The 23,673-nt window shown below is 41.6% G+C and overlaps 2 pseudogenes; both read right to left on the bottom strand.

Moving 5' to 3' along the window:
* Window positions 1-1,307: 1,307 nt before the first annotated feature.
* On the bottom strand, window positions 1,308-2,101 carry LOC136388273 (zinc finger protein 709-like; annotated as a pseudogene).
* A 554-nt stretch (window positions 2,102-2,655) lies between these two features.
* Window positions 2,656-23,281, bottom strand: LOC136378561 (zinc finger protein 14-like; annotated as a pseudogene).
* Window positions 23,282-23,673: the final 392 nt, after the last annotated feature.

The raw sequence follows: 23,673 nt of genomic DNA on the forward strand, positions 1-23,673 counted from the left end.
AATTGCTGTTGTCTCAAATTTCCTCCTTCTTTGCCACACTTCCTGAACAGGACCAAGAACATTAAGTAGGACTAACATTATACAAGCTCATCTTAACAATATATTCAAACAATATAATAATAGTGAATGTATTTTAAGAAGGCTAGTCTTATATAAGCCATTTTGTATTTCAGCTTTTGTAGCAGTAATATCAGTTCCTACTTCCATCACTTTCCAGCATGTTCATACCAGTAAGCTCTTTATGTGTTTTCATTTCCCAAACTGTGTACACCATTTACCATAACCTTGAATTCTTTAACATTACAATAAATTATCCTCTCAAAGTACATCCTAGGACTAAATGGAAAACAGGTAATATTTCTCTCTTCTTCTTCGCAGGAATCCTGAAAAAAAGAATTTCTTGGCCCTGGCCGATTGGCTCAGTAGTAGAGCATTGGCCTGGCATGTGGAAGTCCCAGGTTTATTTCCCAGTTCAGGGCATACAGGAGAAGTGACCATCTGCTTCTCCATCCCCCAACTTTCCCTCCCACAGCCATAGCTCTAATGGTTCCAGCAAAGTTGACCCCACGTGCTGAGGACGGCTCCATGGCATTGCCTTAGGCACTAAAACAGCTTGGTTCCTGAGTAACAGAGGATTGGCCCCAGATGGGAATTGCCCAGTGGAACCCAAATCAGGGCACATGTGGGGTCTAGACGTCTTTCTATCTCCCCTCCTCTCACTTGGGAAAAAAAAATGAACTTTCTGACAACTTAGCTTTTTTTGTCCTATCACAGATCTCTCTCTTCTTCACATCTATTTACCATATGCCAGTCAAGAGAAAAAGCTAAAGTTTAAAAATAAAAATAACACATGAAACTTAATTTTCATATACTTGACAAACATAAAATTTACTCCAACTTTTCATAAGAATGGGAAAAGGAGGCTCTTTTACCCATCTCTCTCGCTCTCTCACTAAAAAAAAAAAAAATCCAGTGTACAATGATGCATTATTAGACAGTAAGAAAAGAAAGAAGCTTGGTAAATATAGTTTACAATTTTATTATCAGCTCTTTGATGTTGAAAATTTTCTAGATTATATATGAATTTTCATCAAGGCTTCTTACTTACATTACTTACATTTTTATATTTTGGGTGAAATTTTTACATGTAAGGATGTGGGCCAATTGAAGTACTTCCCACACTATTTACATTCCAGAGGTTTGATCCATTGCATCCTTTCATGCCTTCAGAACAGAAATGACTGAAGGCTATCCCACATGCCGCACATTTACATGGTATCTGCTATGTACACTCTCATCCTGTGATCTTAAAGGCTTTTGTAAAAAAAAAAAATAAGGGCTTTTCCACATACCTGACATTCAGTTTTTTTCCCAGTATCAGTTCTTTCATATTATAAGGAATTCTGTTCTATGTAGGCTTTACCTACATGTTTTTATTCAGTGTTTCTCTCCAGTGTGAATTCTTGTATATCCTTGATACAAATTAAGGCAAGTGAATGCTTTCCCACATTCCTTACATTGATGAGGTGTATTTCAAGTGTGCAGTTTCATGTGTCTTTGAAGGGATTTTCAAGAAATGAAGACCTTACCACGATGTTTACATTCATAGGTTTTCTCCTGTGTGAGTCCTTTTAGGTGTTTGTAAAGAACTGTAAGATAGGAAGGCTTTTCCACATTCCTTACATTTATAGGGTCTCTCTCCACTGTGAATTCTTCCATATATTTGAAGGTTACTGGGATATCTGAACGCTTTATTATATTTTTTACATTCATAGAGTTCCTCTCTTTTGAGTCCTTTTGTGCATTTGTAAAGAAATGGAGTATCTGAAGGATTTCACACATTCCTTACATTTTTAGGATTTCCTATGTGAGTTCTTTCATGTGGTTGTAAGGAATAAGAAAATGTAAAGGCTTTTCCACATTCCTTCCACTTACACATTTTTTCTGCAATATGCATTCTTTCATATTTTGGAAGATAATTAGGAGCACTGAAGGCTTTACCATAATGTTTACACTCATAGGGTTTCTCTCCTATGTGAATCCTTTTATGTATTTGTAAGGACCAATAATTACTGAAGGCTTTCCCACAGTCTACATTCATAGTTTCTCTTCAGAGTGAGTGTAAGATTGGCCAAAGGAGGACACCTGAGTTAGGCAAGAAAAGTTTATTAGGGGTTATCTGCCAGGCTGACTCCTAAGGCGGAGGTCAGGAACCAGTTCTCTAACAGGTAGGGTTAAATAGGGGATTCGGGGGTGGGGGCTGGTAGTCATTACAGAGGAAAGAAAAGATTAACCATAAGTAAGCTAGGGCAGTGGTCCCAAACCTTTTTTGGGCCACGGACCGGTTTAATGTCAGAAAATATTTTCACGGACCGGCCTTTAGGGTGGGATGGATAAATATCACGTGACTAAGACGTGTCAAGAGTGAGTCTTAGGTGGATTTAACAGGGAATCTGGTCATTTTTAAAAAATAAAACATCATTCAGACTTAAATATAAATAAAACGGAAATAATGTAAGTTATTCATTCTTTCTCTGTGGACCAGTACCAAATGGCCTATGGACTGGTACCGTGGGACCACTGAGCTAGGGCACCTTCCACACCCGGGTGAGTCAATCTGGATGTTGGGGGGAAGTGATCTGGAATATCCAGTTTTTAAATGTCCCTTCATCTACTTAAGGGAGGAGGGGGTCGTGGCCCCCGCCTGCAACCCTATCAGTGAGTACTTTCATGTATTCGAAGATAACTGGGATATATATTGCTTTACTACATTTTTTCCACTGATAGGGTTTTTCTTCAGTGTGATTTCTTTCATGTCTTTGAAAACTTTGATAGCATCTGGAGGCTTTTCCACAGTGTTTACATTGATTGGGCTTCTCTCCTGTATGGGTTCTTTCACATATTTTTGGTGAAGTTGAAGAACTAAAAGTTTTCCCAAATGCCTTACATTTATAAGGAGCATCTGCAGTGTGTGTGATCATGTGTCTTTGAAGGGCTTTAAATCCCATGAAGGTTTTCCCACATTCCTCACATTTATAGGGTTTCTCAACATTGTGATTATGTTCACGTTTTTCAAAACGCTGAAGATAACTGAACGTTCTCCCACATATGTTAAATTTATATGGCTTCCCTTAATATTTTTGATACACGGCTTGTGTCCAGTGTGACATCTGACATGCCTACTATAGGATGAATGATTCATGAAGTCTTTCCCATACATACTGTATTTCCATGGTTCTAATGCAGAAAAAGTTTTCTTCACACTGAGATTTGGAATCAAGCTGAGGTGTTCTCCACATTGACTACTTTTTTCCCCTTTACAGAGTCTCTCTACCATGACTTCTGTAAAAAACAAGAAGCACATTATTAATGGTTTATTTATTAGTAATTTTATATTTATTAGTAGAGTATTTGAATTATATTTTTATAATTTATAGCAAAATTATAGATATTTGGCTTTATCAATATTGTTTGAAATAGAATTCATTGAAAATTCTAACAGACAAACTTTACCTTGCAATTATCAAAATAGTGACATTCATATATAGAGCTTATTAATGCTGTTTCCATGTGGACTAATTTTCAAAAGAGAACATCTGTGTCATCAGAGGCAGATTTAACAGCAGGCATACCAGGCTCATGCCCTGGGCCCTGACTTCTGAAGGGTCCTGCAAAACCCAACTTGACACTTTTTTCTAATGTCACCAAGTTTGGTTTCACGTGTACAATTTTAACATTAATAGTACATAAGATTTTATTTAAAAATATGGTTAACATGTATTTTTATTTTCCCTATCTCTCTTTTTTAAGGGCCCAATACTTTCGTCTGCGCCCAGGGCTTCAACTGACCTTAAGCCACCTGCCTCTGTGTGTCATATATAAGTAATTTGGTGGAAATTTTCTGAGAAGTATGTAATTATTTTGAAGCAGGGGTTGTTTTGTTTGCTTATTTTTAAAATTTTGCAGCATAACAGGTTTTTATGTGAGACCCTACTTTCTATTGTGTGACTCACCTGTTTTCTCCACTGGTTTTTATGCTGATCTTCCATATCAACATCTTCCCATTTTTTACCTAAAATGCAGACCCAGAGACTACTCCATAGTCTTAGGAATTATAGAAAAATTATTAGATTTTAGTTCTATATATATAAGCTATGACCATGCCTAGTTTATATACCAATGTCCTCCCTTTCCATATTACACATCTTAAAACAACACTGATGGGTAAGGAATATTTGTCCTCTGATTGAGGAAGTAAAGGGAACTTGTCATTCTCACCTACTGAGGCTAGGCTCCTGAAGCTTTTCCATATCACATCTCTTGTAGAGTTTCTTCTGTGCAGGATCCAGTAAAGCCCACTCCTCCAGAATGAAGTTCACAGCCACGTCCTCAAAGGCCACTAAGTCCTAAAACCCCAAATTTGTGATTTGTGGGACTAGGAGCACTGGACATCTATACTACATTTATAGCAGGGGCTGGGAACCTATGGCTTGCGAGCCAAATGTGGCTCTTTTGATGGCTGCATCTGGCTCACAGACAAATCTTTTAATAAAAAAAAACGTTAAAAATATAAAACATTCTCATGTATTACAATCCATTCATTTCCTACCGCTCATGTTCATGGTTGCGGGTGCTGGAGCCAATCACAGCTGTCCTCCGGGACAACACCAAATTTTTATTGGATAACGCATAATGTACACGGGTCGTTGTATAGCTCACAGAATTACATTTTTAAAAATTATTTTTATTTTAGTTATTCATTTCAGAGAAGAGAAAGAGAGAGAGAGAGAAAGAAACTGGGAAGGAACAGAAAGCATCAACTCCCATATGTGCCTTGACCAGGCAAGCCCAGGGTTTCAAACTGGTGACCTCAGCATTCCAGGTCAAGGCTTTATCCACTGTGCCACCACAAGTCAGGCTCTCACGGAATTACATTTTAAAATATGTGGCGTTCATGGCTCTCTCAGCAAAAAAGGTTCCAAGTCCCTGATTTATAGGAAGGGTACATGTGATTCTACCATCTCTAAACATTTGTACTACTAGTTAGTCATCAAAAGTTTACTCTCTATCAACACTTAATTCTTTATATAATTAACACCTTCAAAAGCAAGTAGAAATTATAATATTTTTACTGTGATCACATTACATCATATTTTTTCCTAATGGTAGGGTTCAGAGCATGCTGGGAAATGACAGGCTACACAAAACAAGTTTTGGGGGGTGTTGTGTGTGAAAGAGAGAGGGACAGACAGACACGAAGGGAGAGAGATGATAAACATCAATTATTCGTGTGGCACCTTAGTTCATCAATATTCTCATATGTGCCTTCACTGGGGGAGCTACAACAGTGAGCGACCCCTTGCTCAAGCCAGTGACCTTGGGCTTCAAGCCAGCAACCTTTGGGCTCAAGCCAGCGACCATGGGGTCATGTCTATGATCCTATGCTCAAGCCAGCAACCTCGCGCTCAATCTGGTGAGCTTGCGCTCAAGCTGGCGACATCAGGGTTTTGAACCTGGGTCTTCTGCGTCCCAGTCCGATACTCGATCACTGCACCACTGCCTGGTCAGGCAAAACAAGTATTTTTTAAAAATATCAATTCTTTGTGAAAAATTTTTTTTCATCTTTCTCCTCATTACCTATTTAAAGCACCCCAAAACCTCATCTGCAGGAGCTTTAAGTAAATGAAAACAGTGAAACACTGGAAGCTTTTTCTTCTATCCCCATTACCAAAAATGAAGAGTCCAGGCAGCTTGTGGAGTTCCAAAATTAACAAGCTTAGCTGATCATACTGTCTTAAAGTTTTTAGCTCTGTGGTAGAGCAACCCAGTAGATGGAAGTGCCAGGTTCAATTCCCAGTCCTGACACACAGGAGAAGCGATTGCCTGCTTTTCCACCCTTCCCCCTTCTCTCTCTCTCTCTCTCTCTTCCCCTTCTGTAACCATGGCTCAAATTGTTTGAGCAATGATACTGGCTCCGTGGCTTTGCCTCAGGCACTAAAATAGCGTGGTTGCTGAGCAACAGAGCAGCAGCCCCAGATGACCAGAGCATGCCCCGGTAGGGGGCATGCCTGGTGGATGCTAGTCGGAGTGCATGCAGGAGCCTATCTGTCTGCCTCACCGCCTCTCACTTAATAAAAGGGAAAGGAAGAAATGTTCTCCAGATCATTAGAAGTATAGATACCTTGTTTATTAAGTTTCAATTTACTGCACTTGGCAGATATTGCATTTTCATCAATATGTTGATAAGATCCTCCATCAGCAATAAGATTACAACTCTCTGAAGGCTCAGATGATGGTGAGCAGTTTTTAGCAACAAAGATTTGAATATTTTTTAATTACGGCATGTACACTGACATTATAGACATGGTATTGCACACTTAACAGACTAAAGTATTATGTAAACAAAACTTCTTTATACACTGGGAACCCAAAAAATTTGTAGAGTTGATTATTGACTCATGCACTTTATTGTGATGGTCTGGAACTGAATCTGCAATACCTCCAATGTAGCCTGAAATCTAAGGCAGCTGGCTGTATAAAAATATTTGTGTGGGGAAACACTGTTTTTTCCTTATGTGGTATTTATCACAGACTCAGTTCTTCTTTCCTCTCCCTGTACAATTTCATGGTCTAGGAAGCTATTTGGAACTTACAGCTCAGATATAAGGAAGAAGGCAGGACAACTTAGACCAAAAAACCCTGTACTCAGGTCTCAGGGCTGCTTCCAGCCAATTATTGACACACACAGGCACACACACTGAGATACTAATAAACCCGAGTGCTCTTTATAACAGTCAGATTTGGGACCTGCAGAACAGGTTAAAAGCTGCACATTGCAAGAGAGTTCATTGACGTCCACAATGGTTTGATGATGAATCTGCCCATGATTAGAAACTACACAAAAACGTCAGCAGTGCTTTTCTTCAAAAGAACATAAAAATCTCCATTCCCAAATGAGAAGGAAGTTTTTCCTGACCAGCCACTCTAAAGAATACCCTTCCTTCTTCTGTCATTTTCAAACCCATCCCCAAGCCATGGAGGAAAGGAGCATGACAACTCAACCTGAGCATAGGAAGTCCTCAGCTGGTGACAGTGCACACAGCCAGTAGGGTACAAAAAGACCAATTACTTCCACAACTGAGATATCTGAAGAGAGAAAGCAAAAATTTTATGGACACATTTTTTTTTTGAGGTTACAAATGCGCTAGGTGAGATTGGGGGGCAGCAAGATGGCGATGGAGTTGGCAGACGTACCAACTTCCCCCTCCCAGAACCAAAGTGGATTACAACTTAATTTTAAGAACCATAATCTAGAAAAACCAACTTTGGACTAAACTAAGAGGACTCTAACCAAGGAACACTTAAGAAGCCACACTGAGACTGGTAGGAAAAGTGGAAATGCGGAGAGGGATGCCCAGCTCCCCAGAGCCAATGGCAGCCTGGAGAGACTTGCATGGTGGGAAGTGACTTTAGCAGACAGGAGTGGGTCCTGGGCCCCAGGAACAAAGTCCCAGAGCCTAGAAGAGGCATTGGGACAGTATTTAGCTGAAAAACAAGACAGGATACTGTTTGTGAGAACGAGACAGATTTCTCAGACCCAGGATTCTTCTTAAAGGGACCACGCAGAAAACCTCTTTCCCAACCACTCACCCAGGACTCTTGGGGACAGGGAGAGATGAGAGGACCAGAGTAGCAGGAAGAGAATGTAACCTAGGAGGCACAGGGAGAAACACTTTGAGGGACAGGCACCCTAACCCCTGGGCTGAGTCACTCCCCAAATCTAAAGTAAATATTTCCCCTAGAACAAGCAATACCAGCAAAGGGAAGCAGGACACCAACCAAACAAGCTCTCCCGCGGAACTCAGAGCAGAGTCACTTAGAAGGAAGGAGACTTCAGGAATACACTATTGAGTACTAAGGTCTGAGCTGCATCGCCCCCACCCACACTGCTGAGGGCTCACTGGAGGGCTGGCGGCAGTGGAATGTGAAAGCATAGTCCCGTTGGTGGGAGCGGAAGCCAGGCTGGCCATGACAGGCCGGGCATGAGCTCAGTCCAGCCAAGCGCATGAAAGCGGTTTGACCTGGCTGCGGGCTGGGTGAGCAAGAGCAGTCACGCCTGCAGTCCTGCCCACAGGGGCAGGGCGAAAGCCAGGGAATCCCAGAGACGCGCGGCTGAGTGCGGTTGCGCAGTCTCACCACTAGAGCCAGGGTTTGCGGCCCTGTGTGCGAATGCAACCCCGCCCATGGCAGCAGGGCAAAAGCCAGGGAACAGGAGGAGACCTACAGCTTGGCATAGGTGCACAGTCCCACTTGCGGTGCTGAGGCTTGCAGCCCCTGTGCAGCACAAAGTCCCATCTGTGGGGGCAGGGTGAAGGCCGAGGCTGTAGAGGCTTGTAAGCCCAGCACGTGGAGGAGAGGCAGACACTGCAGCAACTGCCGCAGTGGACTAACGCCGGCAACGCCCATACCTGAGCACCCCAGGCAGCGGCAGAGGGGGTGGCGGACCTGCAGACAGACCACACCTAGGGAACACAGAGGTCACACCTATTGGACTCCTGTGGCCAAACCCTTCTTATACACAGAAAAAATGGGAAGGGAGAGAAATGCAACCCAATTGAATCAAGAGAAATCCCCAGAAAAGGACTGGAATGAGTCAGATATAACCAAATTACCAGATTCAGAGTTTAAAGTAATGATTGTTAAGATGCTCAAAGATCTTAGAACAACAATAGATGATCATAATGAACAATTAAATAGATAGCAAGTATAAAAAAAGACATTGAAATAATAAAAAAGAATCAGTCAGAAATGACAAATACATTATCAGAAATAAAGACCACATGGAAGGAATTAAAAGCAAGATAGATGAAGCTGAGGATTGAATCAGCAAGTTAGAGGACAAGATAAATGAAGGCACGAAACAGAGCAAAAAGAAGAAAAGAGACTCAAAAAGTCAGAGGAAACTCTAAGAGAGCTCTGTGACACATGAAGAAAAATAACATCCACATCATAGGGGTTCCTGAAGAAGAAGAGAAAGAACAAAAGATAAAGACCTTCTTTGCAGAAATCATAGCTGAAAACTTCCCTAAATTGATGCAGGATAAAGTCACACCGGTTCAAGAAGCAAAGAGAATTCCGTTAAAGAGAAACACAAAGAAATCTACACAAGACACATCATAATTAAAATAACAACGCTAAGAGATAAGGACAGAATACGAAAAGCTGTAAGAGAAAAGCAATGTATTATCTACAGAGGATGACATGTATTATCCCCAATAAGGATGACATGACTTCTCAACAGAAAACACTTGAGGCCAGAAAGGAATGGCAAATAATATTCTAACAATGCAGAACAAGAGCCGACAACCAAGATTTATTTATCCAGCAAGGCTATCATTTAAAATTGAAGGAGAAATAAAAAGCTTCCCAGACAAAACAAAAACAAAACTCAAGGAATTCATTACAACCAAACCAATAGTGCAAGAAATGATAAGGGGCCTGTTGTAAACAGAACAAAGGGAGAAAAGAATATGGTAAAAGATGAATGTAGCTTTAAAGAACAAAATGGCAATATACAACTACATATCAATAATAACCTTAAATGTAAATGGATTAAATGATCCAATCAAAGACATAGGTTAGCTGTATAGATAAGAAAACAGTACCTGCCTGACCAGGTGGTGGCGCAGTGAATAGGTCACTGGCTCAAGCAAGGGGTTACTTGGTCTATTGAAGGCCATGGTCAAGGCACATATGAGAAAGCAATCAATGAACAACTAAGGTGTCGCAATGAAAAACTGATCATTGATTATTCTCATCTCTCTCCATTCCTGTCTATCTGTCCCTACCTATTCCTCTCTCTGACTCTCTGTCCTTGTAAAAAGAAAAGAAAACAGGACCCATACATATGCTGTCTATAAGAGACACACCTCAAAACAAAAGATACACATAGACTGAGAGTAAAAGGTTGGAAAAAAATATTTCATGCTAATGGAAATGAAAAAAAGCTGGGGTAGCAATACTTATATCAGACAAAACAGACTTTAAAACAAAGGCTACAGTAAGAGATAAATAAGGTCACTACATGATGATAAAGGGAGCAATCCAAAAGGAAGATATAGCCATTATATATATATATATATATATATATATATATATATATGCACCTAATATAGGAGCACCTAAATATATAAAGCAGACTTTGACAGATATAATGGGCGAGATCAATAGCAATACTATAATAGTAGGGGATTTTAATAACCCACTAACAACACTAGATAGATCCTCAAGAAAGAAAATTAACAAAAAAACAGCAAAATTAAAGGACACATTAGATCAACTGGATTTAATAGATATCTCTAAAACCTTTCACAGTAAAGCAGCAGAATATACATTCTTTTCAAGTGCTCATGGTACATTGTCTAGGATAGCCCACGTGTTAAGGCACAAAAGGGGTCTTAACAAATTTAAGAAGATTGAAATCATATCAAGCAACTTCTCTGATCACAATGGCATGAAACTAGAAATGAACCACCTCAGAAAAACTGAAAAATACTCAAATACTTGGAAACTAAATAGCATGTTATATTAAATAACAAATGGGTTAACAATGAGATCAAAGAAGAAATAAAAAAATTCCTAGAAATGAATGATAATGAGTATACAAGAACTCAAAATTTATGGGACACAGAAAAAGCAGTACTGAGAGGGAAGTTCATAGCCTTATAGGCATACGTTAAAAAGCTAGAAAGGCCTTGGCCGGTTGGCTTAGCGGTAGAGCGTCAACCTAGCGTGCAGAGGACCCGGGTTCGATTCCCGGCCAGGGCACACAGGAGAAGCACCCATTTGCTTCATCCCTCCGCCGCGCTTTCCTCTCTGTCTCTCTCTTCCCCTCCCGCAGCCAAGGCTCCATTGGAGCAAAGATGGCCCGGGCGCTGGGGATGGCTCTGTGGCCTCTGCCTCAGGTGCTAGAGTCGCTCTGGTCGCAACATGATGGGGAGAGCATCGCCCCCTGGTGGGCAGAGCGTCGCCCCTGGTGAGCGTGCCGGGTGGATCCCGGTCGGGCGAATGTGGGAGTCTGTCTGACTGTCTCTCCCTGTTTCCAGCTTCAGAAAAATGGGAAAAAAAAAAAGAAAAAGGCTAGAAAAAGCTCAAATAAATAACCCTGCATCTAAAAGAATTAGAAAAAGAACAGCAAGTAAAGCCCAGAGGTAGTAGAAGGAAGGAAATAATAAACATCAGAGCAGAAATAAATGACATAGAGGCTAAAAAAAATACAGAGGATCAATAAAACCAAGAGCTGGTTCTTTAAAAAGGTAAACAAAATCAATGAACCTTTAACCCAGCCGTTCTCAACAAGTGGGTTGCGACCCTGGTGGGGGTCGAACGACCAAAATACAGGGGTCGCGACCCACAGGTTGAGAACCACTGCTTTAAGTGGACCAAGAAAAAGAGAGAGGACTCAAATAAATAAAATTAGAAATGAGAGTGAAGAAATAACAACTGACACAACAGAAATACAAAGGATTGTAAGAAAATACTATGAAGAACTGTATGCCAAAAAATTAGACAACCTAGGTCAGGGGTAGTTGACCTTTTTATACCTACCGCCCACTTTTGTATCTATGTTAGTATAATTTTCTAACCACCTACCAGTTCCACAGTAATAGTGATTTATAAAGTAGGGAAGTAACATTACTTTATAAAATTTATAAAGCAGAGTTACAGAAAGTTAAAGCATATAATAATAATTACTTACCAAGTACGTTATATCGGATTTTGCTAAGATTGGCAGAGTAAATCCTGATAAAACAACTTACTATAGTTAAATCTTTTTATTTATACTTTGGTTGCTCCACTACCACCCACCATGAAAGCTGGAACGCCCACTAGTGGGAGGTAGGGACCAGGTTGACTACCAGGTTGATCTAGGTGAAATGGACAAATTCCTTGAAACATAATTTTTCAAAAATCAATCTGGAAGGATCAGAAAACCAAAACAGACCGATTACAACCAATGACACCGAAAGTTATCAAAAAACTCCCAACAAACAAAAGTCCTGGGCCAGATGGCTTCACAAGTGAATCTACCAAATATTCAAAGAACTAATTCCTATCCTTCTCAAGCTATTTCAAAAAAATTCAAGAGGAAGGAAGACTTCCAAGCTCCTTTTATGAGGCGAGCATAATTCTGGTTCCAAAACCAGGCAAAGACAACACAAAGAAAGAAAATTATAGGCCAATATCCCTGATGAATTTAGATGCTAAAATCCTCAACAAAATATTAGCCAACTGGATCCAGCAATATATGAAAAAAATCATGTAATAATCAACTGAGATTTATTCTGGGGAGGCAAGGCTGGTACAATATTTGCAAATCAATCAATGTGATTCATCACATAAACAAAAGAAAGGACAAAAACCACATAATAATATCAATAAGTGCAAAAAAAGCATTTCATAAAATTCAACATCCATTCATGATCAAAACTCTCAGCAAACTGGTAATACAGAGAACATACCTCAATATGATAAAGGCCATCTATGACAAAACCACAGCCAACATCATACTCAATGGGCAAATATTAAAAGCAATCCCCTTAAGGTCAGGAACAAGGCAGGGGTGCGCCCTTTCACCACTCTTATTCAATATAGTTCTGGAAGTCCTAGCCATAGCAATTAGACAAGAAGAAGAAATAAAAGGCATCCAAATAGGAAAAGAAGTAAAACTATTATTATTTGCAGATGATATGATATTGTATATAGGAAACCCTAAAGTCTCAGTCAAAAAACTACTGGACCTGATAAATGAATTCAGCAAGGTGGCAGGATATAAAATTAATACTCAGAAATTAGAGGCATTTTTATACAACAATAAACTGTCAGAGAAATTAAGGTAACAATCTCCTTCACTATTGCAACAAAAAAAAATTAAGTACCTAGGAGTAAATTTAACCAAGGAGATTAAAGACTTGCACTTGGAAAATTATAAAACATTGATAAAAGAAATCAAGGAAGATACAAACAAGTAGAAGCATATACCGTGTTCATGGATAGGAAGAATAAACATCATTAAAATGTCTATATTACCCAAAGCAATTTATAAATTCAATGCAATACTAATTAAAATACCAATGACATACTTCAAAGATATAGAACACATATTCCTAAAATTTATATGGCACCAATAAAGAACACGAATAGGCTCAGCAATCTTGAAACGGAAGAATAAAGTGGGAGGTATCACACTTCCTGATTCCAAGTTATACTACAAGGCCATTGTACTCAAAACAGCTTGGTGCTGGCATAGGAACAGGCCTATATAGATCAATGGAACAGAACAGAGAACCCAGAAATAAACCCACGCCTTTATGGTCAACTGATATTTGACAAAGGAGGTAAGAGCATACAATGGAGTAAAGACAGCCTCTTTAACAAATGGTGTTTGGAAAATTGGACAGCTACCTGCAAAAAAATGAAACTAGACCACCAACTTACACCATTCACAAAATTAAACTCAAAGTGGATAAAAAACAATATGTCTGATAAGGGGTTAATAACCAAATTTATAAAGAACCTGTTAAACTCAACACCAGGAAGATAAACAATCCAATTAAAAAACGGGCCAAAAATGAATAGACACTTCTCCAAAGAGGACATACATATGGTCAATAGGCAGATGAAAAAATGCTCAACATCACTAATCATTAGAGAAATGCAAATTAAAACCACTATGAGATATCACCTCACACCAGTCAGAATGGTGCTCATCAACAAAACAACACAGAATAAGTGCTGGCGAGGATGTGGAGAAAAGGGGACCCTCCTGCACTGCTGATGGGAATGCAGACTGGTGCAGCCACTGTGGAAAACAGTATAGAGATTCCTCAAAAAATTAGAAATGGAACTGCCTTTTGACCCAGCTATACCACTGTTAGGAATATACTCCAAGAACACCATAGCACTGTTTCAAAAGGAGAAATGCACCCCCATGTTTATGCAGCATTGTTCACAATAGCGAAGATCTGGAAACAGCCCAAGAGTCTGTCAGTGAACGAGTAGATTTAAAAGCTATGATACATATATACAATGGAATACTATGGGGCCATGAGAAAGGAGGAAATCTTATCTTTTGCGACAACATGGATGGACCTGAAAACTATCATGTTAAGTGAAATAAGCCAGGCAGAAAAAGAAAAATATCATATGACCTCACTCATTTGAGGAAACCAATGAACAATGTCAACTGAGGAGCAGAATTTAGACAGAGGAGGGATCAAAGGGACCAGAGGAAAAGAGGACAGAGGGATAGTGGATGACAGGATGGGATAAACCTGAAGGGAATGGGGGAGGGCACTGTGGGGAGGGGGGCAAGGGTGATGTTGAGGGGAATACAGGGGAGTGGGGGATGCAATCAGGGTGACACTAGAATCTAAACACAATAAATTAAAATTAATAAAAAAAAGTGCACTAGGTGAGAGTTTAGATACAAGTGCCAGGCTTGCTTGGATTTGATCTCTTGCGACCACAAAGAAGGAGCAGTAAAGTCTTCTTATCACCTTGTACCAATGGGGCACAGGGGGAAGTAAGAGGAATGTGGTTGAAAAGACCAAAAAATAATCAGTGAAATAACAATCACTGAGATTTTCCTAAAAGTATGATATATAGCAGACTGTTGACCCAGGGTGCTCACATCCACTAAATACTACAACCAAATAGCTCATATTCTGATTAGGCAAAAATCAAAGACAAACAGAATATATTGAAGAAAAAGCTAGAGGGGAAAACACCTTGGTTACAGTGAAATAAAGATAGAAATTAGCCTGACCAGGCATTGGTGCAGTGGATAGAGTGTTGGCCTGGGATGCAGAAGACCCAGGTTTGAAATCCTGAGGTTGCTGGCTGTAGCACAGGCTCAACAGCTTGAGCACAGGGTCATTAGCTTGAGCGTGCAATCACTGACATGACCCCATGGGATCACTGGCTTGGCTATAGCCCCGGGATCAATGGCACATATGAGAAAGCAATCAATGAACAACTAAATTGCCACAATGAAGAACTGATGCTTCTCATCTCTCTCCCTTCCTGTCTCTCTCTTGCTAAAAAAAAAACTTTTTTAAATGCAGTCAAGAGCTTCAAGAGCTTGACTTGATGAGTCAGAAAAAAGAATCTATAAACTTGAAGACAAATCATTTACAATTATCTAGCTATAGGAGAAATAAAAGGAGAAATGAAGAATCCTTATGGAATTTATGGAACACCATCAAGAGATATAATATATACATATAAAATCTCAGAAGAGAAAGATAAAATGGGGTAGAAATCTTATTTTAAAAATACCAACTTCTAGCGTGCGGAGGACCCGGGTTCGATTCCCGGCCAGGGCACACAGGAGAAGCGCCCATTTGCTTCTCCACCCCTCCGCCGCGCTTTCCTCTCTGTCTCTCTCTTCCCCTCCCGCAGCCAAGGCTCCATTGGAGCAAAAATGGCCCGGGCGCTGGGGATGGCTCTGTGGCCTCTGCCTCAGGCGCTAGAGTGGCTCTGGTCGCAACATGGCGACGCCCAGGATGGGCAGAGCATCGCCCCCTGGTGGGCAGAGCGTCGCCCCTGGTGGGCGTGCCGGGTGGATCCCGGTCGGGCGCATGCGGGAGTCTGTCTGACTGTCTCTCCCCGTTTCCAGCTTCAGAAAAATGAAAAAAAAAAAAAAAAAATTAAAAAAAAAAAAAAAAAAAACCAACTTCCCCCAGGCCCAGCACAGAGCAGTAAGCCCTCTGGAAGAATCACTGCCTAGGGAAGGAGGGTTTGCCAGACCAGAGATGGCAGGGAGGACCCTGAACCATCCTGGTCTGAGCTGTGGGCTGAAGCTCTCAGTTTAGGGTGGCCTGACAGGCAGAGATGGGTTCTTTCTTTAACCAGCCAGACACCTAACTGGCTGGGTCCTACCTCAGCATTGCTTCCCTCTTGTCCCCAACCCTTCCCCTTTTCTTCTGCTCCTGGACTGCTGGTCCCTTCACCTCCACTTCTTTCAATTCTTCCTAGTAACCACTGACCTATTGCCATGGATTGACCAGCACACAGAATGAAAGCTTGTTAATTTCTTTTTTCTTTATTCTTTTTTTTTTTTTAGAGAGGAGAGAGAGAGGGAGAGACAGAGACAGAGAGAGAAGGGGGGAGGAGCTAGAAGCATCAACTCCCATATGTGCCTTGACCAGGCAAGCCCAGGGTTTCGAATCGGCGACTTCAGCATTTCCAGGTCGACACGTTATGCACTGCGCCACCACAGGTCAGTCGAAAGCTTGTTAATTTTTTTTACAAGAAATACAAGCTAACCACTTCCAAAATTTTGGGTGAGATATGGACATTCAGGTTCATGAAGCTCAAAGATCCCTAAACAGTTTGAACCCAAAGAAGACTTCACCAAAATCCATAATCAAATTATCAAAATTCAAAGACAAAGAGAGAACTTTACAAGTAACAAGAGGAAAGTGACACATCTCATTAAAGGGGACCCCCATTTCTGAGATTTCTCAGCAGAAACCTTGAGGACATGAGAGTCGCATGCTATATGCAACCTGATGGAAAAAGAAAGTACCAGTAAAGAATGCTTTAACAGGCCCTGGTCAGTTGACTCAGCGGTAGAGCATCGGCCTGGCGTGCGGGGGACCCGGGTTCGATTCCCGGCCAGGGCACATAGGAGAAGCGCCCATTTGCTTCTCCACCTCCCCCTCCTTCCTCTCTGTCTCTCTCTTCCCCTCCCGCAGCCGAGGCTCCATTGGAGCAAGGATGGCCCGGGCGCTGGGGATGGCTCCTTGGCCTCTGCCCCAGGCACTAGAGTGGCTCTGATCGCGGCAGAGCAATGCCCCAGAGTGGCAGAGCATCACCCCCTGGTGGGCAGAGCGTCGCCCCTGGTAGCCGTGCCGGGTGGATCCCTGTCGGGCGCATGCGGGAGTCTGTCTGACTGTCTCTCCCCGTTTCCAGCTTCAGAAAAATACAAAAATACAAAAAAAAAAAAAAAAAAAAGAATGCTTTAACAGCAAATTTGTTTTCCAGAAATAAAGAAAAGTCTTCTGCAAACAAAGGTTGAGGGAGTTCCTCACCACATTTCTTGCCTTACAAGATATGAATTCTTTAAAATAAAATAAAAGGACACTAATTAACAACATGAAAACATCTGAAAGTATAAAACTAAGTGGTCAAAGAAACTAAGAGTTGAATTTTTAAAGAGATAAACCAAGTTAACAAATGTTTAACAAAACAAAGAAAATATTCAAACACTGAAAACAAACAGAAGAGAATATCAAAACTCACTTTCTTATCCATTTATAAGATCTGACTTGGGGAAATGAATCAATAATTTTTGCACATATTCCAAGCTGGTGGCAACCTAGCACAACTACCTCTGGTTCAATGTGAATGTTATTTTATTCTTTGCCTGAGTGGGATAAGCTAAGGGCAATTCAATTAAAATGTACAATTCTGCACCAGAAAAAGAAAGGACACAGAAGAGGAGAAATTATAACTGTTACCACAGATTATAAAAGACCATAAGGGACTACTATGAAAAAATATGCCAACAAATTCAATAACCTAAAAGAACCAGATAAATTTTCATAAATATAGAACCGACCAGACTGAATCATGAAAACAGGAAATCCATATAGCCCAATAATGAGTAACAAGGTTGAATCAGTAATCAAAAATCTTCCGGCCCTGGCCGGTTGGCTCAGCAGTAGACCGTCGGCCTGGCGTGTGGGGGACCCGGGTTTGATTCCCGGCCAGGGCACATAGGAGAAGCGCCCATTTGCTTCTCCACCCCCTCCCCCTCCTTCCTCTCTGTCTCTCTCTTCCCCTCCTGCAGCCAAGGCTCCATTGGAGCAAAGATGGCCCGGGCGCTGGGAATGGCTCCTTGGCCTCTGCCCCAGGCGCTGGAGTGGCTCTGGTCGTGGCAGAGCGACGCCCCAGAGGGGCAGAGCATCGCCCCCTGGTGGGCAGAGCGTCGCCTCTGGTGGGCGTGCCGGGTGGATCCCGGTAGGGCGCATGCGGGAGTCTGTCTGACTGTCTCTCCCCGTTTCCAGCTTCAGAAAAATACCAAAAAAAAAAAAAAAAAAATCTTCCAACACAGAAAAGCCCAGGACCAGATGGCTTCACTGGTGAATGCTACAGAACATTTAAAGAATTAACACCAAATCCTACTCAAACTTTTTCAAACAATTGGAAGAGAAACCTCTTCCAAACTCATTTTATGAGGTTAGCGTCACCCTAATGCCAATGCCATATAAGAATGCTGCAAGAAAATTACAGGCCAGTATCTCTGATAAACATAAATGTAAATATCCTCTACAAAATACTAGGAAAATTAACTAAACAGCACATTAAAAGACTTTACAACATAATTATCAGATTTATCCCCAAGACTCAAGATAGTTCAAAATATGCAAATCACTAAGTGTGTTACTAAATTAACAAAACAAAGGATAAAGATATTTATCTCAACAGATGCAGAAAGAACATTTGACAAAATTCAACATTCTTTAATGATAATATTCTGAACAAATTTAGTATAGAAAAAATGCACCTCGCCCTGGCTGAATAACTCAGTTGTTAAGAGTGTCATCCCAGAATGCAAAGGTTGCTAGTTTGATCCCCAGTCAGGCCACATACAGTAACAAATAGATGTTTATGTCTCTCTCTCTCCCTCTCTCTCTAAAACCAATAAATAAATTTTTTTAAAAAGAATGCACCTCAACATAATAAAAGCCACATGTGACAAGGCTACAGCTAACATCATGCTGGATGGTGACCCCTTCAAGAACCTGGCACCTGTCATCAAATAAGTGAGGAGATGGCAGGACACACCCTCCCCTGGGTAGGGTTTACCAAAGAGCTCAGGTTTGGCTCCATTGTGTCTCAAGAAGGCCTTGGTAGTTGTAATGAACTTGTAGATGCTGTTTCCAGCATAAGAGGCAGCTGGGTGGAGGGTCACGTGCTCAAGGCCCAGGAGAGCCTTTATTTTCAGCAGAGGCCAGTACAGGTGGTAATTACAGTTCTCACGACATATATTTTGGGGTGAGGAGGGCATGTTCATGCATCAGAAGCCTATGGACAACTTAAGGCCATCATGGGTAACTCTCGCAGGCACGACAAGAGGTCACTAAACCGTCTATAGTGAAGAAGACTAAGGATACTAATGAGAAAGCCTGTTGAATGGCAATGTGGACACAGTGTACAGCCTTCTGTGGTAAAGATGCCTATTCAAGGTGAGCCAGTTTTCAAGAACAGTACAAATGAGCTCAAGTAAAATTTGTAAACAAGAAATTGGTTGCCTCCAGAACACCAAAACAGCCTACATATGTGTGTGCTGAGAGGAACAATCATTATTTCCTCACAGTGTCATGGAGGAAGAAGTCCTTGTTCACCAAATAACTTTCAGGACTTGAACCCAGGTGTCGGGGCCTTACATTATGTGCAAGCCAATGGAACTTTGTGCTTTGTGCTGCTTTTCTTCAATAATTTTACGTTCTGAATGTCAAATGAACACCCTCAGAGGAGGATGTCATTAGTGTCATGTCATACCTGTGCTCCTGCAGCAAGGTGGGTACAGTGCAGATCCTGCCTGCAGGGACTGTGGGTGCTGACAATGGTGCTGAGGTTCCCTGAGGACAATCAGGTAAAAGTGTATCATGTCCCTTTAGAGTTGAAGGCCAACAGCAGCTGGGAAGAGGCTGTTGACACAGGTACTGAGCAGAAAAAAACACAAATTTGTGAAAGCAGGATATTTACCAGCTGCTGAGTGGGTGGAGTAAATAATTTCCATAATTATTGGGCATGAAGAAATCAAACTTATTTGATGTGACCACAGCCTCAAGGCTGAAGCAAGCCAGTGTGAGGTGTCATCCATTCTTTCTGGCTTAGCTTCAGACCAAATGGGACAGTTAAAGGAGAAGCATTGGACATAATCACTTCTTCCTGATTACGTTTTTCGTAAGTCTGCAATCCTTCCAGGCCCTGGTTACATTAAATTGTGTTATACTAAGTCACTGGGGGTGAGATCCTTGGTGTCCCTTCTTGTGAAGCCAATTTGAAAGTTGCAACAACTTAAAGTAATGTCAGTTTATGACTCATTGGTCCAGAGCCTGCTGTGTATAAAATATTTTAGGATAACGGGTATAAATTCCCACGAGGAATTTATGTATGATTATAGTGCGCATGGTTAGAGTGGAAAAGGCCTATCTGTCCTTATATTAACTCCCCTAGATTACCAAGGTAACATGACACACTTATTGGAATCCCAGGTATAACTGCAATTTGAGTTCTAGCATTGGCTCCTTGCATGAAGGTTTGTGAATAAGTGTATTAGAGCAGATGGCAAAATTGATGCAGAACCTCTGTTGTGAGGCCCAAAGCCCAAGCACTGCCCTTTTATTTTCTTTCTTGTATAAACTTCTTTAGTACACTGTGGATTTCTAGTTAGTGAAATTGTAGGTCTTAGTTTAGGTTCTGTTTATTTTTTCTTGTGTTTCCTTTCTCCCGTCCTTCCCTGTTTGTTGAGGGGAGGAGGGCTACATGTACTTCAGCAGAGGGGCCTCTCTACCCTAGTATTTATCACTTTTTTCTCCAAAGGGCCCCTAACCAGTGCCATCTGGCTTAGGAGCCTCCCCCAAGGCAACTGCTTGTTTTATAGAGTTTAAGGACCTAAACCGAAGGCCTGCTTGAACTAATCCCTTGGCTGTACCACTGTAGGGCTCTGGGTGCTGCTTCCTTGACCCCAAGGGTCAGGATCTGCATTGCAGTAGAGCAGGGGCAGCAGCAGCAGAGAGTATAAAGGGTCCTGGGGAGCCCTCTTGTACTAGGGGTATGAATTCAGCTGGTCACCTACTAGCTGCATTTCCCCCATCTTCTCTTTTTAAATAACTCCTCTTTTATTTTATTTTATTTTTTATTTTTTATTTTTTCATTTTTCTGAAGCTGGAAACAGGGAGAGACAGTCAGACAGACTCCCGCATGCTCCCGACCACCCAGATCCACCCAGCACGCCCACCAGGGGCGATGCTCTGCCCATCCTGGGCGTCGCCATGTTGCGACCAGAGCCACTCTAGCGCCTGAGGCAGAGGCCACAGAGCCATCCCCAGCGCCCGGGCCATCTTTGCTCCAATGGAGCCTTGGCTGCGGGAGGGGAAGAGAGAGACAGAGAGGAAAGCGCGGTGGAGGAGTGGAGAAGCAAATGGGTGCTTCTCCTGTGTGCCCTGGCCGGGAATCGAACCCGGGTCCTCCACACACTAGGCCAACGCTCTACCACTGAGCCAACCGGCCAGGGCCATAACTCCTCTTTTAAAAGCAACCATTAAATGGGCCTCACCAGGGCATGTTGGTGTCAATTCAGCTTCTGCCACAGTTTCACACTAATACACAGGTAAATCCTGGCAAAAATGTCAACCAGGACCACTCTAAGGAGCATCCGATCCCACACTCCTGTTCCTAAATGCCTAGAAATTCTCGAAACTGCCCACTCTGGTTGGCTGCACATAGAAAGAACTGAGGTTTGGCAAGCTCAGCAATGCCCCCCCTCCCCAAGCAGCACAGCTCACAGCCCAGCTCCCCAGCCCCAGCAGCCACGGTGCCACCGCCATCAGGCAGCAGGGCAGGTGAGCAAGACAGAGCAAGAGAAGACACCCACAGTGGTGGTCATGTCGGGACATGCTGCTTACATAGCCAACTGTCATGGTCACCTGCAAGGCAGCACACACACACACACACACACGCAGATCTATGAGTCACATAATTGAGGTCTCTGGGGAGAACAGAATGGCCTCTTAAGCTGTTCTGAAATGGCATAAGAGTTAAAAAAGAAAAAAATTGTTCAGATCCACTGAGATCAGTATAGAGACCACTGATATGGAATTTTAGAGTGGATGAGAAGGCCTCTTTCAAAGACTGAAGTCCACTCTGAGTACAGCATGGGTAAGTGGGAATTTATGGCTAGAAAACAGGGTGGGGTCACTACATGGAAAATTCCTAAGAGAAAAATCAGAGGTGAGGGGCTTCCTGCTAAATGGATCTAACCGGACGTTTGCTGCAGATGGGCCGGGTGATCAGACATCCCCTGATGGTGCAGGAGGAGGAACCTAACCACATATGGAGGCTGTCAGATAGGAGGGTGGGGATTATGAATCACCCGACTTAGCAAGGTTCCTACTAAAATGTTACAAGGAAGTGCAAAGATAGGACTAGGAGAAGGTTCAGGAGCCTGACAACGTTTGGCCAAGCAAAGAATCCTTGTCCACGGGGAGCCAGGACAAGAGTTCTGCACACAGATAGAACTGTGTGGGGCCTGTGTGGTTGGAATCTGAAGCCAGTGCCAGAGGAGGGACCCTGGCTTTCTCATCAGCCTGTCCAGTGTGGACACAAGGGAAGAGGGAGGGGGAGACCTAAGCTGTCAGCAAATACCAGACAATGCAGAGTCTCACTGCTCATTGTTATATAAACATGGGTAAGAACAACGGGCATTTGCAATGGCTTGTTTTGAAATTAAAAACAAACAAACAAACAAAACGCTAACAGGAGGCTCAAGAAATGATAAAAACTGTATTTGGGGGTGGCTGGAGTAACAATACTGGAGTGAATCTTCCTACATTAGATTTTTCTACCTTATAGACTTAAGATAAACACAGAAATTTATATACACCATGTTTTATTATCAACTAGTATTTCTTTATAACATTTTTACACAGGAAACCATTCTAAGACAATTCCTTTAAATACTAATAATTACAGAGGAGTAAATCATACAAGTGAAACAATGTAAATCTCTTGCTAAGTAAAAGGAAAAATTACATTCTAGTTTGTCCTCTCCCTTAATCTCACATGGAGGTATTTTCAGAAATACGTAGCATATCTTGATAAAATTTGGATTTGGGTTTAGAAGCTTAAACTTAGTAGAATTTGCCTGACCAGGCAGTGGCGCAGTGAATAGAGCAGGGGTTGGGAACGTTTTTGGCTGAGAGAGCCATGAACGCCACACATTTTAAAATGTAATTCCGTGAGAGCCATACAATATGTTTAACACTAAATACAAGTAAATGTGTGCATTTTATGTAAGACCAACACTTTTAAAGTACAGTTAAGTCTCTAAATTCTTTTTAATAACGTTGTTATGCTGTTGCTAACCAATGATGAATAAAGCACTTCTTACCATTAATGCGACTTCTGGTGCTGCCTGGTTTTGCTGATGGCTTTGTAGTCTGGTTGATACGTGGTGAGGTTAAGCTTCATGCAGACATTGAGACTTCCATCCGTTAAACGTGTTCGTAGGTTGGTCTTAATGTTCTTTAGATGTGAGTAAGACTGCTCACATGCATACGTAGAGCCAAACATTGTCAGTACAGCAATACTCACATGTTGCAGTGTGTGGTAAGCAAATGGCAAAATAACCTAGAGCTGTTTTCTCTGAACATATGTACCCTGATTTATCAATGTCACCCCATTAAAATTAATCAAAAAAAATTTAACCAAGGATGTGAAAGACCTGTAATTGAAAAATTATACAACACTGACGAAACTGAAGATATAAATAAATGGAAGCGTATACTGTACCAATAATTGAACAAATTAACATTCTTAAAATGTCTATACTACCCAAAGCAATCTATAGAATCAATGCAGTTTCTATTATAATAC

The sequence above is a fragment of the Saccopteryx leptura genome, chromosome 1 (genome assembly GCF_036850995.1).
Source record: "Saccopteryx leptura isolate mSacLep1 chromosome 1, mSacLep1_pri_phased_curated, whole genome shotgun sequence".
In the NCBI taxonomy this organism is placed as follows: domain Eukaryota; kingdom Metazoa; phylum Chordata; class Mammalia; order Chiroptera; family Emballonuridae; genus Saccopteryx; species Saccopteryx leptura.